General features: G+C 43.9%; 1 protein-coding gene and 2 non-coding genes across 4 annotated transcripts in view; 2 read left to right on the forward strand and 1 right to left on the reverse strand.

Moving 5' to 3' along the window:
* LOC123518312 overlaps window positions 1–18853 on the reverse strand; it is a 301357-nt gene that overhangs the window by 45981 nt on the left and 236523 nt on the right. Inside the window, exon 5 of one of the 2 annotated variants that reach the window (XM_045279061.1) lies at window positions 3889–4008. The gene's annotated coding sequence lies outside the window, so the exon portion shown is untranslated. Of the gene's footprint in view, window positions 1–3888; window positions 4009–18853 lie in introns of those variants that run through there. The other variant, XM_045279059.1, reaches the window with a different exon arrangement.
* Trnaa-cgc lies at window positions 134–207 on the forward strand. Its single transcript has one exon. It is a non-coding gene; the product is annotated as a tRNA-Ala (tRNA).
* Window positions 424–497, forward strand: Trnav-uac. Its single transcript has one exon. It is a non-coding gene; the product is annotated as a tRNA-Val (tRNA).

The following is an 18853-nucleotide window of genomic DNA, read 5'->3' on the forward strand; positions in this document are numbered from 1 at the left end:
TGGTCTCAGGCCTATCCGAAGATCGGAAATAATGAGCTCTGAGCTCGTTCCGTAAGGTAACGTCTGGCTGTCTCGTCAGAGACTGCAGCAGATCAAACAGTGAAACACACAAACAAACACACACACACACACACACCGCGTAGTGTAGTGGTTAGCACGCTCGACTCGCAATCGAGAGGCCCGGGTTCGAGTCCCGGTAAGCGGCGAGGCAAATGGGCAAGCCTCAATGTGTGTTCACCTAGCAGTAAATAGGTACGGGACGTAACTCGAGGGGTTGTAGCCTCGCTTTCCCGGTGTGTGTTGTGGTCTCAGTCCTACCCGAAGATAGGTCTATGAGCTCTGAGCTCGCTCCGTAATGGGGAAGACTGGCTGGGTGACCAGCAGCCGACCGAGGTGAATCTCTCTCTCTCTCTCTCTCTCACACACCCGGTAGCTCAGTGGTTAGAGCGCTGGCTTTACAAGCCAGATGACCGGGGTTCGATTCCCCGGCCGGGTGGAGATATTTGGGTGTGTCTCCTTTCACGTGTAGCCCCTGTTCACCTAGCAGTGAGTAGGTACGGGATGTAAATCGAGGAGTTGTGACCTTGTTGTCCCGGTGTGTGGTGTGTGCCTGGTCTCAGGCCTATCCGAAGATCGGAAAAAATGAGCTCTGAGCTCGTTCCGTAGGGTAACTTCTGGCTGTCTCGTCAGAGACTGCAGCAGATCAAACAGTGAATTACACACACACACACACACACACACACAGATAGATAGATAGTTTATTGACCACAGCGTTCGTTTTACATTAGAAAGAGACAATAAAATATTACACATGAAAGTAAATATAGATATTAAACGCAACTGAAAAAAGAAAAACTAGTCCATTTACATTAACCAAATGAATAAAAAAAAACGAAAAAAAAAAAAAAACGCGAAAACACAAAGCAGAATGTAAAACATAGAAGATAAAAACTTTGTTTCTAAAAGAAAAACAAGATATTTTCAGCCCATAAAAATAACAAACTAAACTGTCAAGACAACAAGAAACATTCAGTTAAATAAAAAGCTTTAAAACAGAGGAAACAAAAAAAATAGTAATGAAATTTTTAAAACTACTCATACAATGATAAAACATCATATATCACTTCACAAGAAACATTAATTGGAAAATTTTTAATGAGCTCTTTAATATTGGAGAAAATATGCAAATCTCGCAGATGTTGAGACAAAGGGCAAGAGGTAATAACATGAGCCCCTGTCTGCACCTGACCACATACACAAAGGCGTTCTTCTAGTGAGATTCGACCTCGGCCTCTTCTGTTCCATCGCCCGGTCTCACATGCCAGCGAATGGGCGCTGAGGCGGAACCTGGTGTAAGCTACTCTATACTGTTCTTTAATTATGTGCTTATTAATGTATACCTCCGATACAGTAAAGCCTGGATAAATCTGCCTGTACGTCATCCTGCGTGAAGAATTGCTGGCTGAAACAGACTGAACCAACTCTTTAACATCATTATGTATGTAATCATGTAACACTTGGGCTGTGACACAATTACTGTTGAAAACATGAATTAAAGGGTCGTCTGTTATTCCGTTTCTTTCACACTAAGTATTTCTAATGAATTTGTGCTGCTTATATTTCACTATATCAGTTAAACGATTATACCCTCCTTCTAAACAACACAGATCATTACATGTGGTCTTTCTCACACTTAAAAGCCGTTTCAAACACCAGTGGAACAGTTTCGTGACAGGCTTGAGGTCAGCGTTGAGCCAAGATTCACACCAGTATAGTAGTGAAGACATTAAAGCTGCTTCGAATACACGGCGCTTCACAAAATATGGTACATCATTATTCTTATTTATAAATGACACAAACTTTAAAATATGTGGTAGTTTAACCACTTGTGACACGTTAACATTACATATAAAATGCGAGCCCAAGTATATATAGCTCTCACACCACTCAATTTTCAACTCATTTGTATTGGATCTTTATCACCTACTGTAGAATTTACTACAAAAATTTTTGTCTTATTTTGATTGACCTTCATTCCGTATTCTGCACAATATTCCTGCAAAATAATCAACTTCTTTACCAAGTTAGGTCTGGTTGAGACAAGTAAGACAGTGTCATCCATGAGTATGAGTGCATGTAACCAGGATAATACACCATCATTGTCACACCCTTGCTTCAATAGTTATCAAATTATTAACAAATACTATAAACAAGATGCAAGATGTGGGTGAACCTTGTCTCAACCCTAACACCATGGTTATTCAAGTGGATCCCAGAATACTGTCAGTTTGACGATACATGGCAACTAATGTTGCCAGCATCATCGCAACACACCCCCAAGTGCCGCAACACCTTGAACAGCATCTCTCTCGGCACCAAGTCGTAGGCTTGGGTAAAGTCAATAAAAGCAACTTTTTTCTTCTGGCATTGTCACACAAGAGCCTCAGCGCGACGATGTGTTCTATACAGCCACGGCCTGCCTGTGCCCCTGCCTGCTCACGCCAAGGAGCAAACCAAATACTCAGTCTGTTGCATAAAACCTTATCATAAATTTCTGCAATAGCGTTTATCACACTTATACCTCTATAATTCTTTGGGTTTGACTTATCACCTTTCTTAAAGATTGTAAAAAACTTCGCGGAACACCAAGCTTGCGGGTGAGTCCCAAGAGTGAATATCATATTAAACAGTGATGTTAAAGTGATGACCCATTGTGCTGGCAACATCACATCACACATCACACCACATCATATCACACACACACACACACACCGCGTAGTGTAGTGGTTAGCACGCTCGACTCACACTCGAGAGGGTCCGGGTTCGAATCCCGGAGGCGGCGAGGGAAATGGGCAAGCCTCTTAATGTGCAGCCCCTGTTCACCTAGCAGTAAATAGGTACGGGATGTAACACGAGGGGTTGTGGCCTCGCTTTCCCGGTGTGTGGAGTGTGTTGTGGTCTCAGTCCTACCCGAAGATCGGTCTATGAGCTTTGAGCTCGCTCCGTAATGGGGAAGACTGGCTGGATGACCAGCAGACGACCGAGGTGAATTACACACACACACACACACACACACGGTTTTGTGAATTTCAAAAATGATTAGGACCATTACTGTTGTTTGTGTCCGGATGAAGTGATTATTAATAAGCATGCTGTGGTGAGAATTAATGATCACTCACACATCATTTAGTAAATTTCCTTTCATCTGGACATAAAAATAACTGTATTGATCCTGTATAACTCGAGCGTATAATTTTTCGACTATTTTCTTCCAGACCTTCACAAAACACATTGTATGCATATAACACGATGATGCTGCCACTAACCTTCTACCCCCAACAAGGGTTTTCGGATGGGGCAAGACGAAACGCTTATTTTCCGAGGAATAAATTATATTATAATCACCTAAAGCATGGGCGATTATGTAAAACACGGTAGTAAAGGTTAAGTTAGGGTTGGGTTAGATAAGAATATGCAAACTACGGTAGTGATTTTTCCTGACGTTTGAGATTCATTTTTCGACATTGCGTTAAATTTTTCAGACATTATTTGTGTTATGATTACACAATGTGTTTTATGGAATTTTTTTTAAGGGATTCTGGTCACGTATTTACCGTGTTTTTGGCGATTCGTACAACTTATTTCCCGGATAGTACTCGTTTTCGTCTTAACCCAGCCAAAAACCCCGTATTCCTACATGTCCCCAGGCTTGTTGGGGACGGAGGGTTGGTAACATTTTGTCCCTTACGATGTCAACTAGAGTCTTTTAAACCTATTATTTTCCCAGTCGCGCCTTCCTAATCTAATTACCCATTCACCTAGCCAACTTACAATCTCACGGGGTACACACTCAGTCAATAAACATGCCTTACATTAGCAAACTCTTACCTTTACTCTTGCAGCGTCCCCATCACCACTACCGCCACCACCTCAGCACCTCTACGCTCCCTTTCCCTCTCTCTCAGGTAAGGTGGAAGGCGCGGCGGGTGCAGGACAGGCTGGGTTGGACTGGAAGAAGACTCGAGACAATGAACCATATTATGAAACACTCCAGTGCCGCAGCGCACCTACACTCATTGAAAAGACTCTAGTTCAGAGGTGGGCAAACTTTTCAGTGCAATGACAATATAGAAAAAAAATCACAATTTTATAGGGCCGCATAGTATATCAATCCCAAATAATTAACACTTCTTATGTGTATTAGAAATATAAGCTTCTGTGAATTGTATAAGGTTCCATATTCAAAACCCCAATAAGAAGCACCTGTTATAAACCTCAAAACTTTCAGTAACTTCTATAAAAAATAAACATTAAAATCTCATCCAGGTAAAGACTTAAGAATACCTATCTAAGTATTTATAACGTGTGTGTGTGTGTGTGTGTGTGTTCACTGTTTGATCTGCTGCAGTCTCTGACGAGACAGCCAGACGTTACCCTACGGAACGAGCTCAGAGCTCATTATTTCCGATCTTCGGATAGGCCTGAGACCAGGCACACAACACACACCGGAACAACAAGGTCACAACTCCTCGATTTACATCCCGTACCTACTCACTGCTAGGTGAACAGGAGCTACACGTGAAAGGAGACACACCCAAATATCTCCACCCGGCCGGGGAATCGAATCCCGGTCCTCTGGCTTGTGAAGCCAGCGCTCTAACCACTGAGCTATCGGGCGTGTGTGTGTGTGTGTGTGTGTGTGTGTTTGGAGCAAGACTCCAATTATTTTAACTCTTTTGCGCCTACTCTCCTCCTCCTCCCCCCCCTCTCTCTCTCTGCTACTCCTGAGCCTTGATCAGAGCGATAAAAGTTGGCATATTATCAATTACCAAGTGCATAATTTCGAAGAAAAGCATACAATTAGAGTAATAGTAATACTATTACATAGATAGGTACGTAAACAACATCTCCAATGCATATACCGTAATAACAAAAATATAGAATATATGAAAATTTGGCTTCCCATTCTCCTCGCTTGTGTCAGCCCGGACAAGCAACACACTCAGCAGCTTCCTACCTACCTCTTCAAATTGAGCTGTCTGTTCGTTATAATATGTTTGTTACCTTAAAGAAAGAAAGAAAGAAAAAATGATAGAAAAAAAGAGAAAGAAGGATACAGAGATAGAGAGACGGAGATATGCTTGTTACGGCCGTTAAAAGAGAGAGAGAGAGAGAGAGAGAGAGAGAGAGAGAGAGAGAGAGAGAGAGAGAGAGAGAGAGAGAGACTGACTTCGACTATTGTCCGGGCAAGTAGTTATCTCGCAAGTTATGTTAGTTACCCAGGGAGAAATGTAATTATATTCGATACCACAAATGAATTAATTTATGCTATCTAATAGAACTAATCCATTCCCACAACCATTCTCTCTCTCTCTCATACGTACAACAAACTACTACGCTGTGCTACTGACGTTGACACTACTTTTCAGCTTTTCGAATTAACTCTTGGGGCTGGTCAGATACAAATATGTAATGTTTACTGTGCTCCTGCTGGCCTAGTCACTGCTTCTCTTCCGCCACCAGCAGGTCAAGGAATGCTTCACAGGGGCGACTTTAATGCTCGTCATCCGGAATTTAGTGATGCCGCCTTCTCCAGTACTTACGTATTAAGAGGGCGTTCACTTTAACCTTGGAATTCACTTTCTCGCCTGCTCTGACTGCTGATACAAGAAGAAAATAAGAACGTAAGATGAGGGTACCCACAAGAAAACACCAAAGTGACAAATGGCTGACGTTTTAGAAAATATATAGTTTGGCTATTCACGTCTATCATCACTAAATCCATAAATGGTAAACTATGAGAGTACGCAGCGGAGTTATTATATGCAGGATGATATTAGAGTTACACATGGCAGTACTTCTATAAAACACACCTTCCTACCTCCACCTGTCACCTCCATCCATAAATGATAAACTCTCCACCATCTTCACTACCATCACAGCCAGAATCATAAACGCTACAACAAACATCTCGCTCGTTTTTCCTCCGCCATTAATCTTTGTCGCTTGTTCGGTGAGAGACTTTCCTTACATGGTGCTGCTCCTTTCACTTACTGTCTCTCTGCCTCACCTTCGTCTTCTGTCACGGTGCCACCACGACACACTCGGCTAATCACTAACTATTGTGTTACTGTGTCCGTAGTTCCACTCTTATCTGCCAGGCGGCGGTAATCAAAGATGGAGTGACTGAATAACACACACACACACAGTGCTTGATAACACGCCCGTGGTTTTGACGTGTAGCTACTCGTTTGTATATCAGTTGTCCGAAATAACGTCATTATATTACAGGAAATGGTTTAAAAACATATCCGGCACGTCACTCCTCTTATCACTTTCTCTACTGTTCTCGGGCTTTTCCGGAGCTCCTGATACAAAGCATTTAATTAATCATCGTGCGTCTTTACTTTTGTTCTTTTTATAGTTATGAATTGCTTTTTACTTTGTTACCAATACTGAAGGCGACTGATTCGGACTCAACATTTTAAAGCCAAGTATTTCATTAATTTTTCTCGCTAACAACTAATGAAATTCTTAAAAAAAAAAAAAAAAGATTAATAAAAAATATAGCAGTAGTAATAAAAAATAGAAGGGTTTAGTCAGGGTATGAATTAGTGAGGTAGGCAGAGTTGCAATATTCATCGTACAAGTTTGTGAAAATGTCTAACCCATTCTTTATACTTCCCTCAGTCGTTCCACTTGTCCTGGTGTGGTTGAAGAAGAAACACTGGGGGCCTGTCCCTGTGTTTATTTGTAAGATACAAGTAGTGTACTGAAGGCTTGGTATTGTCTTTCCACTCTATGAAGTCCGTTCTGGGCAGGGCACATTCTGGAATTCTCATGAGTGCGACGTTACCAGTTCGACTCCCAATTATCAGATTAAGTACCGACCCACCACCCATCTGTTAATCTCTCTCTCTCTAATTATCATTATTATTATTATTATTATTATTATTATTATTATCATCATTATTATTATTTAGGTAGTGTGGAAAAAAGTCGAAATGAATAATAATAAGTAAATACTCCGGCGTCTTAGTTTTTGGTCCATTTTCTCTCAAACTTTCAGAAAACCCCTTTTGCGTGTGTGTGTTTCACTGTTTGATCTACTGCAGTCTCTGACGAGACAGCCAGACGTTACCCTACGGAACGAGCTCAGAGCTCATTATTTCCGATCTTCGGATAGGCCTGAGACCAGGCACACACCACACACCGGGACAACAAGGTCACAACTCCTCGATTTACATCCCGTACCTACTCACTGCTAGGTGAACAGGAGCTACACGTGAAAGGAGACACACCCAAATATCTCCACCCGGCCGGGGAATCGAACCCCGGTCCTCTGGCTTGTGAAGCCAGCGCTCTAACCACTGAGCTACCGGGCGTGTGTGTGTGTGTGTGTGTGTATATATATATATATATATATATATATATATATATATATATATATATATATATATATATATATATATATATATATATATATATATATAAACCGCCACATTTGGCGGAAACCCGCCAACCTGGTAACTCTGGCCTGGCCTGACTTACCCAGCGCCCAGCGGAGAGATGAAAGGGGACACCACCACCACCACCACCACCAACGTGGCAACATGGGAAAAAAACACTGCCACATGCCATAGAATTTATGCAAATCGTCGTTATCGTCGTAAACATAGACACTCATTGTACTATGTAACTTCCTTTACTATACACGCAATACATAAAATATCACTTTAAACACCACATGGATGATAAATAAGAGAGAGACGCATGTATACGAAGGTTGATTTGGCAGAATGGCTAGTTGTAAACGACCATACCTGCCCCACCCTGAACGGACTTCATAGAGTGGAAAGACTATAGCTTGGTAGCGAGTATACGTGGGGAGGCTTGAGAAGTAGCCGGCGGTCAGAGCGAGACTTGTAGTCGGTAGCGAGCCAGAGTAGCTTGTAGCAAGCGTGATGTAGAATTACAGTCTAGACAACTGGAGTGTAACTGTAGACTGTAGACTGTAGAACTAGACTGGCTGTGCAGGACAGGATAACCAGTCAGACAAAGAAGGCAAGCGGATTGACAGACGGAGCGTGATCGTTAACCTCTCCCAGTCTCCCCGAAGTTGCGTTGGGGACCAGACTGAAATGCGGCGCCAGTGTTGCCAGTGTTGCCAGAAGTACGCTTGAAAAGTAGCGGATTTCACAACGGTATAACCCAATACAAAAAACTACTACCTAATTACTTTAACTATTATATTTTGTACTTACCACTATCCGCTCACATTTCTTTCCATGGGGTTTGGGAGGGGGAGAGTGGAGTCCTCTTTCACGATGTACGAGTTTTTTTTTTTTTTCATAAGTTTTCTCTGGCTTGTTTTTTTTTTCTAAAAATTATTTACATTCTTATCTAAATTGAACCAAAATATTTTTAACTTCTTCCAACCATTTTCAAAGACAGGGTTCTTCAACCAAGCATTCTGAAAAGCTTTATCGTATTTTGACCACTTTCCCATTGTTTATGAACTGAAGAATGAAGATTTCACACACACACAAAAAAAAGGAGGGTAAGCACCGAGCACCCTTCGACAAACGATACACCACCATTCGTAACTGATACGCGTTGCAGGGGGCGAGCGGCCGAGCCGGGCGAGACACGTCACGTATACGAACAAGACACGATGTCATCAGCTACCTACTCACCACAAAAAATAATTAAAATCACCATAACTACACCGTTCTAAATGTCTCAGTTATCATTATCACTATTGTTATTATTCTTATTTTTATTATGGTATTATCGTCATTATTATTGTTAAAATTTAGACAAATTACAAAAGTAGCCTAATAGTGTCATCAAGCAGCCCAAACATATCATAGAGTAGCCTAAAAAATCGCAAGTAGCGGATTATGAATTTAAGTAGCACATACCCTTCAAAAGTAGCCCAATCCGCTACTTTTCGCCCAATCTGGCAACACTGTGCAGCGGCGCGTGGGGGCGGAACAATACACAACCCCAGTACATCATACACTGAACATTACATTACTCCGCGTTAACAAAGTAGTGTCTATCATACACTAGAGGTTATGGAATTGCGACCTTATAATTTTAACCCTTTAGCTGGTAGTCAGTCTTTCTCATCACTGTTTATAGTAATCTATGACATTACATGAATTATTGTCTAGTACTACAGTCTCTTAAATACGAATTGGTGTCGCTAAGCGAAGATGAAATCAGCCTCATGATTATTTTTGTATCCATTCCAGTGTTAAAAGATCAATCGTAACAGTAAAAAGAACCAGTCACAGCTCCAAGGCTTGCCCTGTCCACCACACATCACTGGAGTATCAGCTTCATTAGCCTCTGTGGTTCCCCGTCTAGATTAAAATTAATTTTCCCCAAAAAAGATTCTATGACCTTATTTCTACTGTTCATTGCAGGCTCTGACGAAAGTTATTAAGATGGTTTCCGAGGTATTTATATGATAATAGTGCTTAACATTACTTCCGCTAGTGATTGATTTGTGGAGTTCTAACCAATATGAGCTTAATTTACGGCTATAAGGGGGGGGGGCGAGGGGGAACTCTACAGTGTTGCCACGTTTCCAAAAAACGCGATGTGAAATGGAAGTCATTGGTGTACAAGGCATCGCAAATACCATCAATTCAGATGTATAAAATTTCGACTTGTGTATATAGATGGCTGAATCAACAGTAACCATCATATGCATAAAAAACTATATAGTACCATACAAACATGGCATACATATTCAAGTGTTGCTGATATCAACTGTAGTAACTTATAATGGTACTTAGCGTATGTTTAGGGTTTGTAATAATATCAGCGTTACAGATATAAGATAATGAGCATGAAAATAAAAAAAAAAAAAATCTACTATCCAAAGAAAAAAAAAAAATAGTAGAAGTCATGTGAGTGGCAGCAATACGAATAGCCTCACCTTGTAGTACCAGATGTTGCTATAATTATAAGATAAAATGCTTACATTTACTGGCTTTTACTGTAATTTCAAGGGTGAGGCATAATCGCATTCATAATTCGGAAGCCAAGCTAATGTGTAGTTTCTATTTTTACAAAATAGTAGGTATATGCCAATACCTAAGTGAAAAAAAAGAAGCATTTTTCACTTGTGAGCGGCAACTCTTCCACACCCAGCTGGTGGCCTTGACACATTGTGGTGGCGACGTGACTGACCTCGTGCCACTCATATATATATATATATATATATATATATATATATATATATATATATATATATATATATATATATATATATATATATATATATATATATATATATATATATACAATTATAAATGACTCTCTCTGCTTAGCTTTGATTCTTTAGTAAGAGAGAGAGAGAGAGAGAGAGAGAGAGAGAGAGAGAGAGAGAGAGAGAGAGAGAGAGATTACAGAACAGTAGTGAAAACGTGGCAACACTGTACAGAGACGCTCACCGCCCCATGGCCGTAAATTAAGGTTGGTCAGACTATAGTGGCCTGCCTCATGTCACTCTGCCATGAGCGTGTGCTGCCCTAAATTGTCATTTGAGAAAAACTGAAAGAAGTCAAAATTCTGCACCATCGCTCTGAAAAATACTTATGAGAATTTGATTGAAGACGTACGTGGTTTTTTAAGACAGTCCTAATGGAAGTCCAGTGTGCCCAAATAAATGCAAATGTAAGAGTATCTGAATCAGAATCAGAATAAAACTTTTATTCCATTTTACAATGATTATTCTTAGACCATACATTGTGAGATCAGTGACCCCTAAAAAAAAAAAAATGTTTTAACATCTGTTATATATGATAAAAACTAATTATGACTAAAAGCTAAGATATGTGTCTGCGTCATAATTAAAACTACATATAAACGACAAAATTATGATAAAACAGAAATAATAAAATAATCAGGGATAAAACATAATTTCAAACTAATAACATCAGTTACTCACTAAACTGATGGTTGAAAAGATGCTTCTTAAATGAGTGATGTGATATACCAAGAATCTTGAAATGCATAAGGATGGTAAATATATACTTGCGCCTCTCTTAACGGATTGTCTCGAGATTATCTGAACTAGAGTGTTCATATAAGTGCTAGCCGTGGTTATTGAGGCAGTGGTAGTTTGGAAAGTATTTAAGCTTATGTTTAGTGTTTCGCAAACGAGGTAGTGATAGTTGTTGTTCTTGTTTTTATTATGATGGTAGTTATTGATATGGTTGTAGTTGAGATGAAAATAGCGAGAGGAGATAGTGACAAAGTAACTGCGATGGCGGTAGTATACTAGAAGTAATGGTAGTAGTAGAAGGACGAGGAGGACGAGGAGGAAGAGGAGAAGAAAACTGGAATTCATAGTATATTCGTAGTCACAAGAAACAGTAATATTAGGAGCAGCAGTAGTAGTAGTAGTAGTAGTAGTAGTAGTAGTAGCAGTAGTAGTAGTAGTTGTTATTATTGTTGTTGTTGTTGTTGTTGTTGTAGCAGTAACAGCAAATAGTAATTGTGATAGTAGTGGTGGTGGTGGTGGTGATGGCGATAACAGCTAAAGGGGAAGAATGGTCTGAGCACCACACTCCAACTCCTCCGTGGTGGCTTGTTGGCGGGATTCAGGGTAATTTCTCGGGTTTAGCTACTTGAATGGAGTTTGCTGGAAGTGGAGCGGCAGGACTTTGGGAAGAGGATGGGTGGAGGAGGAAGAAGGGAAGGCAGTGCCAGGAATTTGAGGGTAAGATGGTGAAAATCAAATAGAATAAGAAGAATGAGGAAAGGGAAAAAGAACAACAACAATAACAACAGTAACAACAATAACAACAACTCGACAGAAAATTAAGAATATGACAAGGTATAAAAAAAAAAAGGAATGAAAAATGAAAAAGGAAATGCAAAAGGGAGAAATGAGAAAGAGAGAGAGAGAGAGAGAGAGAGAGAGAGAGAGAGAGAGAGAGAGAGAGAATAGTGGGGCCAGGATGGTCTAGGTTTAAAGGCCAAAGGCAATGCGGTACTGTCTCCCTTTCCTGCCTAGATTCTGTCATGGCAATGGAAAGAGAGAGAGAGAGAGAGAGAGAGAGAGAGAGAGAGAGAGAGAGAGAGAGAGAGAGAGAGAGAGAGAGATCCTCTGTGAAGTTGGTCTTAACCCTGTAAGTGAGGAAGGAAGCCAGCGCACCATCTGGCTATGGGAGAAGGCTAACTCGCGGGGGTTCAGGGCAGAGTTAGCCTCCACCCACTGGGAATCCATGTTCACCAGGGGTGTCAAACACGCGGCATGCGGCCCGCCACACTACTATGTGCGGCCCGCGGCACGACCAGGAACTAAGGTAAATGATGCTTCCTTTTCTTTACTGGTTTATCTTTTGGTTACGTGTGTGCAAACGCGAGTGAAGGTAGAATATATTATTATTATTATTATTATTATTATTATTATTATTATATAATTACCTATTATTATTATTATTATTATTATTATTATTATTATTATATAATTACCTATTATTATTATTATTATTATTATTATTATTATTATTATTATTATTATTATTATTATTATTTTTATTAATATTATTATGGTCATACGTGATTATCTGGCCCGCACATTAAGGTGAAATCTGGCCCCTTATAAATGAGTTTGCACAAGTTCACACGACGTGAACACGTCCCTCACAGGCCAGGCATATAGAGTCGATCCACGAGACCAGCCGTGGTTCGGCTACAGGTGCCGGCAAGCTGCTGATGCCAAGTACAAGGCCTGGACTCGTCTGAAGCGTCGTCCCTCCAGGCGCCACAAGGCCCAGCACCGCGCTGCTTGCAAAAACATGGCGAGAGTGGCTACATGGGCGAGGCAGAGGTGGGAGTTAAGTCTACGGAGGAAGCTTGCCAGTAACCAAACTGATCCCAAGCAATGGTGGTCCCTTGTGAAGCAGCGGCAGGGCACAGTCACACAGGAGAGGATCCCGCCCTAAAACAGCCTCTGGCAACTTGGCAGTTGCCAACCAAGACAAGGCTGAACTCCTGGCAGCACACTTCAGCGGGAGAATGACGACTGAGGAGCCTGACAGTCAGCCTCCACAACTAACCCGCCTGTGTGACGTAACCCTGGACCACCTACAGCTCAGCGAAGCCGCCGTGACAAAGCTTCTGCGCAGCACCGACACCAGGAAGGCGCCCGGCCCTGACGACGTCTCGCCCTTCCTGCTGAAGCACTGTGCGGAGGAGCTAACAAAGCCCCTCACACACATCTTCCGCCAGTGCCTACAAACCAGCACCTGGCCAGCTGCATGGAAGGAGGCTCGGGTCACTCCTGTACACAAAAAAAGGATAAAGGTGACCCAGCAAACTACCGCCCCATCTCTCTCCTGTCAGCTGTCAGCAAGATCTTGGAGAGATAATAGCTGAGCAGCTGACCTGTCACCTAGAGGAGCGTCACCTCATCTCTCCACGCCAATATGGATTTAGAAAGAGACGTTCCGCCTCCGACATGCTTCTCCTCCTCACACAAGCCTGGCATGACGCCCTCGACGCCGGCCGCCCCACCCTCGTCATTGCCCTTGACATTGCTGGGGCTTTTGACAGAGTTTGGCACAAAGGACTCCTGGCCAAGCTCGAACAGTTCGGCATCACAGGACAACTGCTAGAGCTGTTCTCCAGCTACCTACAAGGCCGGAGTCTGAGAGTAGTGTTGGGCGGGTGCACGTCAACCACACACCCAGTGGAGGCCTCCGTTCCACAGGGCTCGATCCTTGGCCCCATCCTGTGGAACGTATATTTCAACGACCTCCTTCAGAGCCTCTCGCCTGTGTCGGCATACGCGGACGATGCCACTCTCTCGCACAGCTTCGGTAGAGAGGAGGCAGTGAACGTGATTGATGTCACCAACCGCCACCTTGGTGACATCATGGCCTGGGGTAAACAGTGGCAAGTCAAGTTTGCTGCCGAAAAAACCCAGGCCGTGGTCATCTCACGTTCACGGGAGGACGTCAGGCTGTTTGAAGGCCAGCTGAAGTTTGGAGAAGACACCCTTGCCATTAAGGACTCCATCAACATCCTGGGGGTGGAGGTAGACTCCAAACTCAGCTTCGACCGCCACCTGGAGAGCGTGGCACGTAAGGCATCCCTGAGGGTGACACTCCTACGTCGAGTGAGGCACCTACTCGATGCCAAGGGCTCATGACGCTGTACAAAGCGCAGGTGAGGCCCATCATGGAGTACAGCCCCCTCAGCTGGATGTGCAGTGCCCAGTCCCACCTCTCCCTGCTGGACAAGGTGCAGCGGCGAGCCGAGCGCCTCCTTCGCGATGCCGGTGGCCTGGGACAGCAGCCCCAAGCTGAGCTACAGCGACAGCGGCATCAGGGGCAGCAGTTGCAGCAGAGACAGCAGCGACAGCACCCAGACCCTCACCAAGAAGCCCCTATCAACGTGCTGGACAGCTTGGAGCACCGAAGGCGTGTTGGGGCCCTTACTGTGCTGCACAAAGCCCAGGTGCAGCAAATACCTCACCTCACGGCTCTACGGATACCCTGGAGGAGGAGTGAACGTACTACGAGAGCGGTAGTGTCCGACACCCTCCTCGAGGTGCCGAGGTGCCATTCTGTGAGGTGTCAGCGCGCCTTCTCCCACGACACCGCGGTGTTGTGGAACGCCTTCACCTCAGCAGTGGACGTCTCCAGCATGTCCACCCAGCAGGTGAAGTGTGCTGCCCACGCCTGGTTACGGACACATCCGCCTGATAGTGACAGTGACAGGTGATAAAATGGCAGTGTCCACCAGCCTGCAATCCACCTGACAGTGACAGTGAGAGTGGAGGAAAATAGTATGCCTGACAGTGACAGTGAAACACAGTGACGTGGGATGTGCGTGTGCCTGACATGACAGTGCTGATCAGTGGCGAGGGAGGTGCGCAACTGACAGTGACAGTTTTATGACACCCTCGCTCACAATGCCGTCCCAGGGAGCAGCTTTAGAATGAGCGTCACATGCCAGTGTACGCTCTTAGCTCACGAACTCAGCTCCAACTGTAAATATACTTATGTGTAAAATATGTATGTTATGTGCATTAAGTTTAAAGAGAGAAAGAGAGAGAGAGAGAGAGAGAGAGAGAGAGAGAGAGAGAGAGAGAGAGAGAGAGAGAGAGAGAGAGAGAGCTTGTCTACGTCGTTCTTTGTCATATATTTTCATATTTTTTCACTTCTTATCTATTTCTTTCCTTTCGATATATTCTTTCGTTCTTTATTTGTCATTGCCTTTGATGTTTATGGGTATGGAAGCATCTGTGTGTGTGTGTGTGTGTGTGTGTGTGTGTGTGTGTGTGTGTGTGTGTGTGTGTGTGTGTACTCATGTCCGTTCGCGCGTACGTGCGTGCGTGCGCATGCTTGTGTAGGTGTACACACACACACACACACACACACACACACACACACACACACACACACACACACACACACACATCCTTCAAAAGTGTGGCCGCAGGAGACTCTTGAAAACTTATAAAATGGAGAGAGGGAGGAAGAGAGGAAAGGAAGGAAAAGACAGAAGACGACTTTATGAAGGATAGAGACTAAAAAATGTATTGGGGGAGTGAAGGACGTGGAGACGATGAAAAAATAATTGGAGGCGGAATAAGGAAAGAAAAAAGGTAAAAAGGCCTTGATAGAAAAGTAGTAAGGACGTTATTATGAAGGAAAGAGCACAAAAGAGAGAATTAGTAAAGGAAGGAGATAATGAGATGGAACAGTAAGAAAAAGGAAAAGAGATGAATTTGACCCTAATGAAGGAAAGTATAGGGAAAACAATATGCTAGAAGGAGACTAAAGAAGGCGAAAATGGAAGGAAGAAGTGTTAAGGACAAGGAGAAGCTTCTTCAGAAGAGAGAAGAGAGAGAGAGAGAGAGAGAGAGAGAGAGAGAGAGAGAGAGAGAGAGAGAGAGAGAGAGAGAGAGAGAGAGAGAGAGAGAGAGAGAGAGAGAGAGAGAGAGAGAGAGAGAGAGAGAGAGAGAGAGAGAGAGAGAGAGAGAGATTTTGTTGTAATTTATTGCGCCCTTGGTGTCATACAATAGTAATTATGGGAACAAATTATGAGAATTACAGCGAATAGTTACACACACACACACACACACACACACACACACACACACACACACACACACACACACACACACACACACACACACACATACCACAAAGACACAGGCATGTACAAAGAGTAGCAATAAACAAATAATTTGACGTGAGCGAACGGTGCTAAAGTGATGTGGTCAGCAGCTACTGAAGAGCGGTCCAAGTTGTCGTGTGTCAGTATAGGTACTGACACACAGCAAGTAGTGGCTGTCCTTAAGGAACAGGTCACTGACTTCTGGACAGGTTAGGCAATGCCACTACTTGCTGTGTGTCAGTACCTATACTGACACACTGTAGCCCAACCTGAGTCTAGGTGACACCACGTTGTGCCTCCTGACCATGAGGCCCCCCCAACGATACTTGTATCTGTGGTGACGGAAGGCATCGTTGTGGTGGATGGAGACGCCTGCCGGTCTCCGCTGGTCCCTGCAATGGCTGATGTTCAGAAGGGCGGCAACACGAACCTTCTTCAAGCTGCAGGAGAGCGAGGGTGATGGGACCAAACCACCAGCTGGTAGGTCATAGGCAGTCTTGGCTAAGCTGTTTACCATGTCGATGCAGCGAATACCTATGTGAGAGGAAATCCAGAGAAATTGTACAGTTATGCCTATCTCTCCCATTAGAGCCAAGAAAGATAGTATGCGTTGCACTAAAGATCGATAAGCAGGTTTTGAAGAGGAGAAGGCCTGTAGGGCAGATTTCGAGTCGCAAATTACCACGCCACTGAATCCCCGTTGACAGAGGAGGTTGACTGCGTCTAAAACACCATACAGTTCACAGAAAGTGGAGCTAGATGAGTTAGGTAGTTTGCGACCCATCCATCCTCCCAGTGGAGGGTCTGTGTCGAGGGAAAACACCGCACTCCCCGCCTTCCCATCTGACAGCAGCGACCCGTCCGTGTACAGGTGATGAGACGCCTGGACTGATGCTATAGTCTCCAGTGCCAGTTGCCTCTGCAGACTGGGGGGAGCAGTCTTCCAAGTGGGAGTGTAGCACACGTGAGGTATGGGCAGCATCCACGGGGGCGGACGAGGAACAATTTCTTCTTCTTGGAAGACGACAACATCCTGGCCGCGGAGAATGCTGCATACTGTCTTGACAAGCGTGCGGCCACCTGGCTGGAGAGATGGCAGGTGTGATCGAGGATCCAGGGAAGTACGTATTACTTGTGAGTAATGTGGAACAATCTGAAGGGAATGAAGACACTTGACAGTAAATATCGGAGAATATGATGATATTCTCTCGCTGATGGATGGCAGGTTAAGTTCTGTTTGCATATTGCATAACATATGACTGTAATTCCTGGAGTGTCAGGCAAGAGGGAGATCAAACGGTGCATACAGATGTTAAACAAAAAAGGACTCAATACTCCTCCCTGCGGAGTCCCAAAATTAAAACTCTTGGTGGAACTGAAGGCCCCTTTGAAAAAGACCCGAGACTTTCTGTTGCTTAAATATGCCCGTATCCACTTCAACACTCGCCCTTTGATGCCAAATTCTACCAGCTGATCAAGAATTATATCCCGGTTTGCAGTGTCGAACGCGCTCTTGAGGTCTATGAAGGCAATTATACTGCTGGAGGAGAGGCGCGTGTATAGCTTAGCGAGGCAGTGATGGGTGCTGCGCTATAGCAAGAGACCGAACAGTCGAGGCGAGAGCACATCTTCCAACCGGTACAGTAGACAGGACAGTAGTATTCGCTCCATGACTTTGCTAAAACTTGATGTTAATGAAACTGGTCTGAATTTGTTGGTACCTGGTTTGGGGATGGGAATGATCGTACTCATGGTCCAGGAAGCAGGCACAGATCCCTGACGATAACAAAAAATTATGTAGCTGCAATAGAGGATTTCCAGGCACTCGATGAAGCAATCTGAGGACAGAATAAGTTATACCATCATCCCCTGATGCTGTGGCTTTACCTCGAGCAAGAGCACGGCGCAGCTCGTCCTCTGTGATGAGTGTGTTCTCTCCATCATCTTTGTCCAGCAATGCTCGCATCAGATAGACGACTGCTGACACTAGACTGGACAGCCCAGGCATCAAGGAGCTCCTGAGCGTACTCACCCGGGCTGTAATGAAGCGCACTGGCAGGCTTCCTTTTGATCACCCTCCTAATCAGCTGCCACATGGTTCCCACGCTCTTCTGATGGTTGATGTTGTCGGTGAGCTTCTTCCAAGAGTTCATCCTTGCACATTTCTGGAGACCTATCATTTCATCCCTGGAGACTTCATACTGGCGTAGATTTTCAGCTGTTGGATCCTGTTGAAACCGTAGTTCAGCTTCCGCTGCTGTCCTCTCTGCTTCAAGAATGTACTCATCAAGAGTCCAGGAAAAGGCTCTCTGTGGTCGCTTGCTGTGAGGCCTAGAAACATATAGATTATAGAAATCATGTGTAGCTTTCACAAGTGAAGAATACAGCGTATCTGGAGACAAAAGATCAAACTGTGGAAGATGGGCAGTCATATAGGCTATGTATGTAGGACAATATTTTGGAGGTATCATGATGCGTAGTCTATGGTGGACAGATTCTGGACCTGCTGGCAGAGAGTAGTGAAACTTGAGGCCAACGTGATCCGAGAAGAGAGAGGGACGGAAGAACAGTTGACACAGGTTGCCACCAAGACCAGACGTGATGACGTGATCGAGAGTCCCTCCTCGAGCATGCGTAGCTCCACCAATAGGCCAGCGTGTGAGGTGGTTAACGCGCTGAGACTTATCCACTATGGAAA

Source organism: Portunus trituberculatus, chromosome 43 (genome assembly GCF_017591435.1).
Source record: "Portunus trituberculatus isolate SZX2019 chromosome 43, ASM1759143v1, whole genome shotgun sequence".
Lineage (NCBI taxonomy): Eukaryota > Metazoa > Arthropoda > Malacostraca > Decapoda > Portunidae > Portunus > Portunus trituberculatus.